The sequence below is a fragment of the Poeciliopsis prolifica genome, unplaced genomic scaffold (assembly GCF_027474105.1).
Source record: "Poeciliopsis prolifica strain line A6 unplaced genomic scaffold, Auburn_PproV2 SCAFFOLD063, whole genome shotgun sequence".
Lineage (NCBI taxonomy): Eukaryota > Metazoa > Chordata > Actinopteri > Cyprinodontiformes > Poeciliidae > Poeciliopsis > Poeciliopsis prolifica.
The window spans coordinates 1,317,596-1,329,111 of record NW_026562438.1 but is presented as its reverse complement, the minus strand read 5'-3'; positions in this window follow the sequence as shown (position 1 = coordinate 1,329,111).

Genomic DNA, 11,516 nt, shown 5'->3' with positions numbered 1-11,516 from the left:
GATCGGTTCTGGTTCTGCTGAGGCGACCTGACCGAGGGTTTAATGTTCAGCTCAGCTCTAACTGGCTGTGAAGCAATTATCCTTCCTCTGAAACACGTCAGCAGACGATGAGAGGAACGAAGCAGGCGGTTCTGATGAGCCTCATCTGCTGCGGTTCCTCCAGGATGAGAACCATGAACTCATCCTGGAGTCACTTTTTCACCAAATCAGGAGTCGCAAATAATCAGCTGCTGTTAGGAGACTAAATAATCTCCTCTGGCTCTGCATCAATATCACCGCTTCAACGAGAGTCCGGTCCGGTCCAACGAGAGTCCGGTCCGGTCCAACGAGAGTCCGGTCCGGTCCAACGAGAGTCCGGTCCGGTCCAACGAGAGTCCGGTCCGGTCCAACGAGAATCCGGTCCGGTCCAACGAGAGTCCGGTCCGGTTCAACGAGAGTCCGGTCCGGTCCAACGAGAGTCCGGTCCGGTCCAACGAGAATCCGGTCCGGTCCAACGAGAGTCCGGTCCGGTCCAACGAGAGTCCGGTCCGGTTCAACGAGAGTCCGGTCCGGTTCAACGAGAGTCCGGTCCGGTCCAACGAGAGTCCGGTCCGGTCCAACGAGAGTCCGGTCCGGTCCAACGAGAGTCCGTTTATGTCAGGTTTGTGGTTCATTTCAATCCTAAAGAAAAAGATATAAATCTTCAAATATTTCATAACGAGATATTAACACGTGGAAATCAGTTGGTTGTCTGGAGTCCAGACCCGTCTGGTTCTGGTTCTGGAGGTGTGATGATCTCTGCTTTTCTCCAAACGTGGAGCAGCATCCCGTCTCTCCTCCAGGATTTGTCCCACTGTCCCTGTTTTTCTCCATTTGTCCTCCTCTCAGCTTTCTGTCGCTGCCAGAAGACAAATAGGTTTAATCTCTGCCAGCTCTCCAGCAGACACACCGTGTTGGACTCAGCCCTCGGATAGAAATGGGCTGTAATCGTCCCGGGATGCAGAGCTGCTGCTGACAGAGAAATGGATGTGAGTGGTTTGGCTGAAGGCCGAGCGTCTCTGGTTCTGTTGGTGATGGTCAGCGCCGGATCCTGAGCAGGAAAGAAAGTTCAGTTCATTCACTGACAGAACGACGGGAAGTTTATGATGAACATTGAAACTGAACATTACAATCTGTCGACTTACACTTCTGTGAATTAATAAACTCACAAATAAAACCATATTTCAGAAAGCTTTACTGTATTTTTAATAAGAAATTTATGGATAAACTTCTATTATTTAAAGATGGACCAAAACACACAGATGAGTTTTAATAAGTCAATGACACATTTAAATCATTATTTCATCAGTAATTACAAATACTTAGAACGTAGACCTATACCAGAGGAAAACCCAAAGAGCATATACACAATAAAAACAATAAAAAAACGGCAGCAGACCCTCGATTGACCAACCGATGTAAACATCAATTTGTCTTACCATATGGCCTTATAGCCATCCATCTTTCCATCCATCAAGTTCGATGTCATTTTGGCACAGCCAAGTGTAAAAGACAGACCAGACCAGCCAACATTTATCAAGCTTATTCTTAGTAAAGTAACTGATTTTCTCAAGTGCAAAGTAGAATGTCATTTGTGTGGTCCATTGTGAAATTCCACATAATGTCCTTTTCTTCCAAGAGAGTGCAATGCAATGTTTAGCTTCCAAAAAGGAGACATTAAGTAAGGATCTCAAGTTGTTTGGGATAACAAAGTCCTCAGGATAAATATTCAAGATGCACATTTTAGGATCCAAAGGAACCTTTTTATCAATCATCTGACCTATCACAATCAATACCTCTTTCCAAAATGCTAACACTCGAGGACACGCCCACATACAATGAAATAAAGAACCTTTTTTGGAAAGTACATTTAATGCAAGTGTCAGGAATATTAGGATTAAAATTATGCAGTTTAGCTGGAGTGATGTATTGCCTAGTCAGCCATTTGTATTGTAATAATTTGGAATTTATGTTAGCAGATTGTGTGTGGATCGAAGTGCAAGCTAATGACCATTCCTCACTCGATAAGTTCTCTCCCAAGTCCGCTTCCCATGCTTTTAGGATATTAGTCGAAGATTCCTTACAGTTGTCAACCAACAAGGAATAAATTAGAGACACCTGTCCTCTGCCATATAGGTGGCTGATGATAATGTCTTCTAATGAAGACAAAGAGGGCAGATCAAGGTTATTTTGTTGCTTGGATAAAATGAAATTCCGAACTTGAAGATATTTATAGAAATGTTTAGTAGGAATGTCATGTTTGTTTTTAAGTTCTTCGAATGACATAAATACTCTCCCTATAAAAAGATCAGACACCTTAGCTAACCCCTTAGCAGACCAGAGTTTAAAACCTGGGTCAGTTCTACCTGGACCAAAGTCCCTGTTTCCAAAGATGGGTGAGAACTGGGATAGCTGCTGCTTTACTCCCAAATAATCAAGTACCTTTTGCCAGACCAGCATTGTATTTTTCAGAAAAGGGTTTTTTCTTTGTTTAATAAGTTTTTTCCTGTCTGATGAGTACAAGTATAAGTTTATAGGAATAGAGATATGCTGGGACTCCATTGTAACCCACGCTGGGGCTCTTTGGATATAAAGTAAAACATAGCTGCTCTGATCTGGGCTGCCCAGAAATACCATAATAAATTTGGTAATTGTAAACCACCCCTGTCATAAGGTAGATATAAAAGGGACAGCCTCACTCTAGGATGCTTACCGTTCCAGATGAAGTTGGAAAAAGTTTTATTTATCTCCTTAAAAAAGGAGAGGGGAGGGGAAAGTGGAACTGATTGGAAAATGCATAAAAACTTTGGCAATATTGTAATTTTTATGATATTGACGCCAGAATGTCTTCTTGCTTTATTATGACATTATTGGAAAATGATTTGAAAACACTAATATTAATTAATAACTTGTGGAATGATTCATTGTTACATAACAAATGTTACTGGGTGATAAATATGGTAGAAGTTATTGTAATAAATAAACCATTTCCAATAAAGATGAACTTTGAACTGTAATGAACATTAAACACTGGAAGACTGAAGCAACAGGCTGAATCTAGTTTTGGTAGAAAGAGAAACGATAAATCATGCAGATGAAAATGAAAGAGTTATTTTTAATGTATTAATTGATTTATTGTGACAGATTCTGCTCTGAATTGAAATTCCTGGTCAGTGTCTGAAGAAGAGGATTTCCTCCCTGCAGCTGTTTCTTCACGCTCCGCCGGTTTTCATCTGCTGAAATAATTTATCTGTAAACGAGTTTCAGTTTCTCCTCTGAATGTGAGAGCAGTGGGAGTTTCATCATCATCATCATCATCATCATCATCATCACGTCCCGCAGCAGCTCGACGCAATCAGAGCGAGCAGAGCGGGTCGGCGCCGCCGGGAGATCTGACATCAGACGGCTGAAAACAAGCCGACCTGTTCAGGTTGAGAGTCTGGAGGGAGGAAACCGGAGAGTCGGCCTGCTGGCCGGACAGAACCCGAGCCGCAGGACCCGACAAACGATCCGGGTCCGTCCATTTCAGTGTTTTACCAGAACCTTTTCACAATCTGTCCATCTGCTGAAATATGGATTTAATTTGATCTCCAATAGCTCTAATATTGTCCTTAACATTTTAGGGTTTAATTATTTCTGACGTTTAATTAGCAGCAAAGTTTTCTGATGTCGTGGAAAAACGCCAGGTACAAAAAAACATGGAGGATAAAAAGAAACTCCAGGGATGATGAACATCCTGGATATTTAACCGCCAGAACGACGAAGGGCATCATGGATGATGTCAAGTTTGGGCAAAATTTATTCTGCAGACTTGATTTGATTTCAATTCTGAAAATTTGAGAAATATAAAAATGTTAATAGGGGAGGATTAGCTGCTTGCTAGCAGTGCATTAGCGACAAGTTTGTGGCTTTTTAGCAATGTTAGCTGCTTGTTAGCAGCCTGTTAGCGACATGTTTGTGGCTTTTTAGCAATGTGTTAGCAATGTGTTAGCTGCTTGTTAGCGACATGTTTGTGGCTTTTTAGCAATGTGTTAGCAATGTGTTAGCTGCTTGTTAGCGACATGTTTGTGGCTTTTTAGCAATGTGTTAGCAATGTGTTAGCTGCTTGTTAGCGACATGTTTGTGGCTTTTTAGCAATGTGTTAGCAATGTGTTAGCTGCTTGTTAGCGACATGTTTGTGGCTTTTTAGCAATGTGTTAGCAATGTGTTAGCTGCTTGTTAGCGACATGTTTGTGGCTTTTTAGCAATGTGTTAGCAATGTGTTAGCAATGTGTTAGCTGCTTGCATGCAGTGCGTTAGCAGCAGGTTGTCAGAGATGAAGTGTGAATGGCTCAGCGTTGCCTTGCTGGAGCAAAGTTAATGATGAACTTGGATCAATTAATTTGCTCTTGTTCTTAACCCTTCACTGACATGGCTGGGGGTCAAAGGTCAGAGTCCTGATGGAGGGACATGTCCTGTTGAGGTGTTTATCAGCCACATTGAGCTGCTAGCGAAGTTTAGCGGATTATTCCGGCCAATCTGGGCCAGCAGCAGAGCATTCTGGGAGCATTTATGGGGTTTTATCACCTGGGTTCATTGTGCTGAAACAGTGTGACTGAAACCGCCTCAAAGGAAACAAACCAAACGACTGAGAGGCTGCTGATCCACTCAGAGCTGTTTGGGAATCAGAAAAACATTTTATTCTGCTCATTAATTATTGATTCAGATTTCAGCTTCTGTTATCCTGATGTTCTGTTCGGCTACACTAACGATTCACTCTGTTTCATATCATATTTAAAGCTGAAGAAGCCGCAGTGTTACCAGGCAGAAACCAAGCCATGTTCAGGCTCCAGCAGAGAAGTGCAGGAAAACCCCAATAAAATCAGCAGAACTGGCTTCTTCAACGCACTGAACCAGCACTAAACCAGCACTGAACCAGCACTGAACCAGCACTGAACCAGCACTAAACCAGCACTGAACCAGCACTAAACCAGCACTAAACCAGCACTAAACCAGCACTAAACCAGCACTGAACCAGCACTGAACCAGCACTGAACCAGCACTAAACCAGCACTGAACCAGCACTAAACCAGCACTAAACCAGCACTAAACCAGCACTAAACCAGCACTAAACCAGCACTGAACCAGCACTAAACCAGCACTAAACCAGCACTAAACCAGCACTAAACCAGCACTGAACCAGCACTAAACCAGCACTAAACCAGCACTAAACCAGCACTAAACCAGCACTGAACCAGCACTGAACCAGCACTAAACCAGCACTAAACCAGCACTAAACCAGCACTGAACCAGCACTAAACCAGCACTAAACCAGCACTAAACCAGCACTAAACCAGCACTGAACCAGCACTGAACCAGCACTAAACCAGCACTGAACCAGCACTAAACCAGCACTAAACCAGCACTAAACCAGCACTGAACCAGCACTAAACCAGCACTAAACCAGCACTGAACCAGCACTAAACCAGCACTAAACCAGCACTAAACCAGCACTGAACCAGCACTGAACCAGCACTAAACCAGCACTAAACCAGCACTAAACCAGCACTGAACCAGCACTAAACCAGCACTAAACCAGCACTAAACCAGCACTGAACCAGCACTGAACCAGCACTGAACCAGCACTAAACCAGCACTGAACCAGCACTAAACCAGCACTAAACCAGCACTAAACCAGCACTAAACCAGCACTGAACCAGCACTGAACCAGCACTAAACCAGCACTAAACCAGCACTGAACCAGCACTAAACCAGCACTAAACCAGCACTAAACCAGCACTGAACCAGCTGCTTTGGTTTAACTAGTAGCACTAAACCAACTGGTTTAGCTCAACTAGCAGCATTAGAATCGCCCCTGGGTGAGGAAGTCTCTGATTGGACAGTCTCTGAATCATCCACAGGGAAAGCTGAAGTTGGGCTGATATCCCGGAGAACCGGAACACCGAGAGGGAAAGACTGGCTGTGTGAAGAGGTAAAGAGGAGCATTTAAAGGAGATCAGTAATTAGAGGCAAACAGAGACACAAAAACATGTTCATAAAGCAGCAGGAAGTGAACGGGAATCACTGCAAGATGAAGCTGCTCTTTGTTCCTGTCGCTAATTAGAGCCGGCTGACGGCCGATCTGCGGTTTGCACAAATACCAACAGAGTTCATTAAAGCAGCAGATGGCAGACAGAGACTTAATTAAGTCCACAGATTAGAGACAAACTGCAAAACAAAACGGAGTTTGCTGTTTTTACTGTTTGGAGACACAGGAGAAAGAATCCCATGAAACCACACAGAAAACAAGGAGAAACTACAGCTGCTTGCTTCACAACAGACCAACTCCGGTCCGGTTTAATCCAACTCCAGTCCGTCTGCCTGGTGAGTCCGGTTCGTGTTTTAGAGGTGTGAATGTGTAATCAAACTGGTCCAGATGAATGAAGGCGACTTAAAATCACAAAGATTCACAAACAAAAAATAATCAAAATAAAACTACATTTTATTAGCAGAAACAAAATTAAGCATGAATATTTTCTGAGGCTTAAAATAAATAAAATCACTTTTGAAACTCAGAAATTTGTTGCACATGTAATAATTGATCCGTGGTTTCTGCAGGTTCATTTATTGTAAATAACTGAACAGTGACAGAAAGCAGCCGGTTCTGCAGGAACGGTTCTCTCTGCGTTTATTCAATCTGTCAATCAGGAGACATTAGCATTAGCACTTAGCATGTGCTCCAGTTCTCCAACCTGATCTATGCAACATAATGTTATAAAGGCGTAACAGCAACTCAAATGAAAATATCCAAACACTTATCAGTAGTAGAGAAGGAAAAATAAACATTTGGACATAAATGAAAGGATTCTGTTGGAGCTATTTATTCTTTATTTCTTTATCTATTTGAATTTTGTTAGTTTATTCTTAAACTTCTATTTTTTGCATTATTTACAGAGTTTATTTACAGGTTAATAATTGATTTTATAGTTTGTTTTGTTTTCTTATTTTTTCCTATTTTTTATCATTTGTAAGCTAGACAGGAAGTGAGGCGGGTCAGTCCACCTTCTGTAAATGTAGGGGCCTGGTAAAGGACCAACAGGCATTTGGGTTTGGGGCCTCTGGTTTTTACCAGTGCAAGAGATCAGAGAGAGAGAGAGCAGTGCCAGAGAACAAAGAAAAGTTTGATAATTGTAATTGCTTGGATAAAAGGAAAATAAAAGCAACCAAGACAATCAACAAGTTTGGACCTTGGGATTCTTTTGCCTGTGTTAAGAATCTGGACCCCAGTGCCTCATAGTGGCTGATGGAACTTTTTATTGGATGTTTGGTTTGACAAACAATCGCCACTACATCAAGTAAAGACCTTCTCATGGATCAAGTAAAAACCCACCCTGTGGAACAAGTAAAGACCTTCTCATGGATCAAGTAAGGAACCAGCCTGTGGATTAAAAGGAATAATTCCTCCTTAATGGACATGTTGGATTTGTGGATCTCAAGGATTACCATCAAGCAAAAGGTTTTGGACCGTCTTTGATGAAATCAAGCGACTTGCTGCGTGAGGCCTGGATTGACACGTCACTCATTCATCAAACTGGTACGTGACAATATTGTTCAAGCCGTAAAGGACAAACGGTGAAACTACTGGAGTTTAAAGACATTATTTCACTGCAAAGACTGATGAGATGAGTTTGATGTGACAAATTGATGCGTAATTGGATCCAGACGTGCGCCGACGCCCATCATGGAAATGTTTGTTCACAAGAATCAACCTCTTTAAACAAAGAGACACGGTTGTGCTTCATCTTGTGGATTCCTTGGATTAATGTCGCTTTTAAGTGTTTGAAATAATTCAAGGGATTGCTAAAAATGTCTGATGTAAAGAGCAAAGAGGATGACACTCAGATGTCACAAGAGAAAAGAAACATCAAATTCACACAAAAGGGTTTGGAGTTTTATATGAAAACATGTCAAGAAAAACGAAGTTTAAAGTGCAAACAAGCTTCAAACCTTGTGGAGAAAATCTCCGCATTAATGACGTCACAAGAAAATGTTAAGAAAGTGTCTTCTGACTTTGTCAAGTTTATTAAATGCTATCAAGATGCAACTGATTTACATGAATCCTTTTTGAATTTGCCATTGCCAGAAGAAGAAGTGAAAAGGCAAAATGAGCATTTTCAGTCCAAGGTGGTGGCATTCTCTGAATTTATGGACAATGTAAAGGTTTGGTTGCATGAAGCAGGATATCCATATACTGAACAAAACAATAATGTTGGTGATGATCTAGTTGCAGAGGTGGATGAAATAAATCCTGAAGACAGTGTTTCTAATATTTCAAGTGTAAAGCCACGTTCAAAAACATCTTCACAGTTTTCTCGGACTTCATCCACATCTTCTGCTCGCATTAAAGCTGCAGCTGAAAAGGCGGCGCTCATGGAGAGATTCGTCGCGTTGGACAAAAAACATCTGATCGAAGAGCAAGAGGAGAAGCTGAGGAAAGAAAAGGAAAAATTAAATTTGGAAATAGAGTTGGCAGCAACCAATGCAAAACTTAATGTCTTAATGAATTCAGTCGTTGGTTCTAAACGATCTGATGGAATGAATTCTTATTTTGAAAGAGCTAAAGTAAAGGACATGCCACTGCTAAATCCTCGCGCTGATGAGTTTTTTCCCAAAGGAACAGCAAATTCTTCATCTGACCTTCCTGTCGTCAGACCTAAAGAAAAGCAGAAACAACTTAAAACGGATCAAAAGAGAGTAAAAGTTGATTCTTCAACTCAAACAACGCAAACACAATTTCAATGTTCCCCTGAGACTGAGAACTGTCAGAATGAAATTGTGAACATCATGCAAAGACAAAATGACATCACTGCCTTACTTGTAAAGCAAAATTTATCGTCTGCCCTCCCATCTAGAAACATTCCCGTGTTTGATGGGGATCCCCTGCAGTACAAATCATTTATGAACGCTTTTGAGAACGGAGTGGAAGCTAAAACTGACAACTGGAGCGACTGTTTGCACTTCTTAGAGCAGTTCACTAGGGGGCAGCCTAAAGATCTGGTGCACAGTTGTCAGCACTTACCTCCTGAGCTAGGTTATTCCAGGGCCAAATATCTTCTTGAAGAACATTTTGGAAATGAAAATAAAATAGCTTCTGCATATATGGAGAAGATTATGAGTTGGACACCAATAAAAGGTGACGATGTGAAAAGTCTTCAATCATTCTCTCTTTTCCTTCAAGGATGTTCAAATCTAACACAACAAATTGTTTACATGAAAGAATTGGATTTACCTTCAAATATGAGAACGATCGTGTTGAAACTTCCATATAAACTGAGGGAAAAATGGAGAGTTACTGCTTATGAGCTGCAGGAGCAAAATGGCCACCGAGCTTTGTTCACTCATCTGGTTGCTTTTATAGTAAAAGAAGTAAACGTAGCATCAGATCCAGTGTTCGGCGACATCCATGATCCACAAACTAGGATCAACTCTAAAGTCTCAAGTTCCAGCAAGCAAAGGAAAAAAGGAAGCAGTTTTGCCACAAATGTCAACACAATACTAGACGCCAAAACTCAGTCAACTGAAAATAAGACCAAGTCTACTGTTCTTCACAGCTGCTTGTTTTGTTTACAAAGAAATCATTTATTGGAAAACTGTATGCAGTTTAAAGCTAAAATGCATCGGGACAAGTTGACCTTCATTAAACTAAGGGAGATTTGTTTAGGTTGTCTGAAAGTTGGTCACACAAGCAAAGACTGCAGGAGTCGTTTGGATTGCAACGTGTGTCACCAAAAGCATCCGGGAGTTCTTCACATAGAGCAAAAGGAGCCAGAAGCCTCTTCAGAACAAACCCAACAGAGAAAAAGGTCTCATGTCAACTTCTCAACTGCAACCACTCAGACATGTGGGCATATGGATTGGATCATGATGATGATGCAGTTTTTTCTATTGTTGCAATGAAAGTTAAAAGTCAAAAGAGTAACAAAATTGTACAAACTTATGCATTTCTGGATCCAGGAAGTTCAGGTACGTTCTGTACAGAAACTCTGGCAAAAAGACTGAACTTAAAGGGTAAAAGGACAAATATTCTGCTGAGAACAATGAATCAAAATAAGATTGTTAATGTACAAGTTTTGTCTGGTTTGGAAATCTCTAATTTGAAAACAAATGACTTCATAGCATTGCCAGATGTTTTGACTCAGAGTACCATGCCAGTTTCTACATTGAATATTCCCCAGCAAAAAGACATTGATCAGTGGCCTCATCTTAAGCCTTTTAAGCTTCATAACATCAATGCAAATGTGGAACTACTGATAGGAACTGATGCTTCAAATGTTTTAGAGCCCTGGGAGGTGATAAACAGTGTGGATGGTGGGCCTTATGCTGTAAAAACTAAAGTTGGTTGGGTCATAAATGGTCCTTTGCGCACTAGAAGCAACAGCAGAAATAAAAATGTCTGCACTGCTGTAACAGCCAACAGGATCTCTGTTGAGCATCTTAAAGAAATGCTGGTCCAGCAGTACAATCATGATTTTAATGAAAGATCATCAGAGGAGAAAACTGAAATGTCCAGAGAGGATTTGCATTTCATGAACATTGTCAATAACTCAACAAAACTTGTTGGAAGTCATTATCATATTGACTTACCTTTCAGGAGTGAACGTCCCAGCTTGCCAAATAATATCTGTGTTGCAGAGCAGCGCCTCCAGAGCCTCAGAAGGAGATTTGAAAAGGATGCTCAGTACAAGGAGGAATACACTGCATGTGTAAACAACATGCTGCAGCAAGGACATGCGGAGGCTGTACCAGCAGATGAGCTTCAGAAAGGTGATGGACAACAGTGGTACATTCCTCATCATGGGGTGTATCATCCCACAAAAGGCAAGTTAAGAGTTGTATTTGATTGTGGATCAACTTATAAAGGAGCATCACTGAACAGTCAGCTTCTACAAGGACCTGACCTCACAAAACTCTCTGGTTGGAGTCCTCATCAGATTTAGAAAAGAGCCTGTTGCACTAATGGCTGACATTGATGCCATGTTTCACCAAGTGTATGTCTCTGAAAAACATGTCAACTTTCTCCGTTTCCTGTGGTGGCATCATGGTGACACTTCAAAACCTGTAAAAGAGTTCAGGATGTTGGTTCATTTATTTGGTGCAGTGTCTTCACCCAGCTGTGCAAATTATGCTCTGCAAAGAACTGCTGATGATAACACACAACAGTTTCCAGCTGAAGTGGTTAACACAATCAAAAATAACTTTTATGTGGATGACTGTTTAAAATCTGTTCCTACAGAAGAAGATGCAGTGTTTCTGGTGAAGAGGCTGACAGACCTCTGCTCTAAAGGAGGATTCATGCTTTCAAAATGGGTCAGCAATAGTCGCAGAGTGCTCATGTCAATCCCAGAGGAAAGGAGAGCAAAAGAAATTAAGAATCTGGATTTGGACACAGATCAGCTTCCAGTTGAGAGAGTACTGGGTTTACAGTGGAGCATTGAAACAGACGAGTTCAAGTTCAGAAC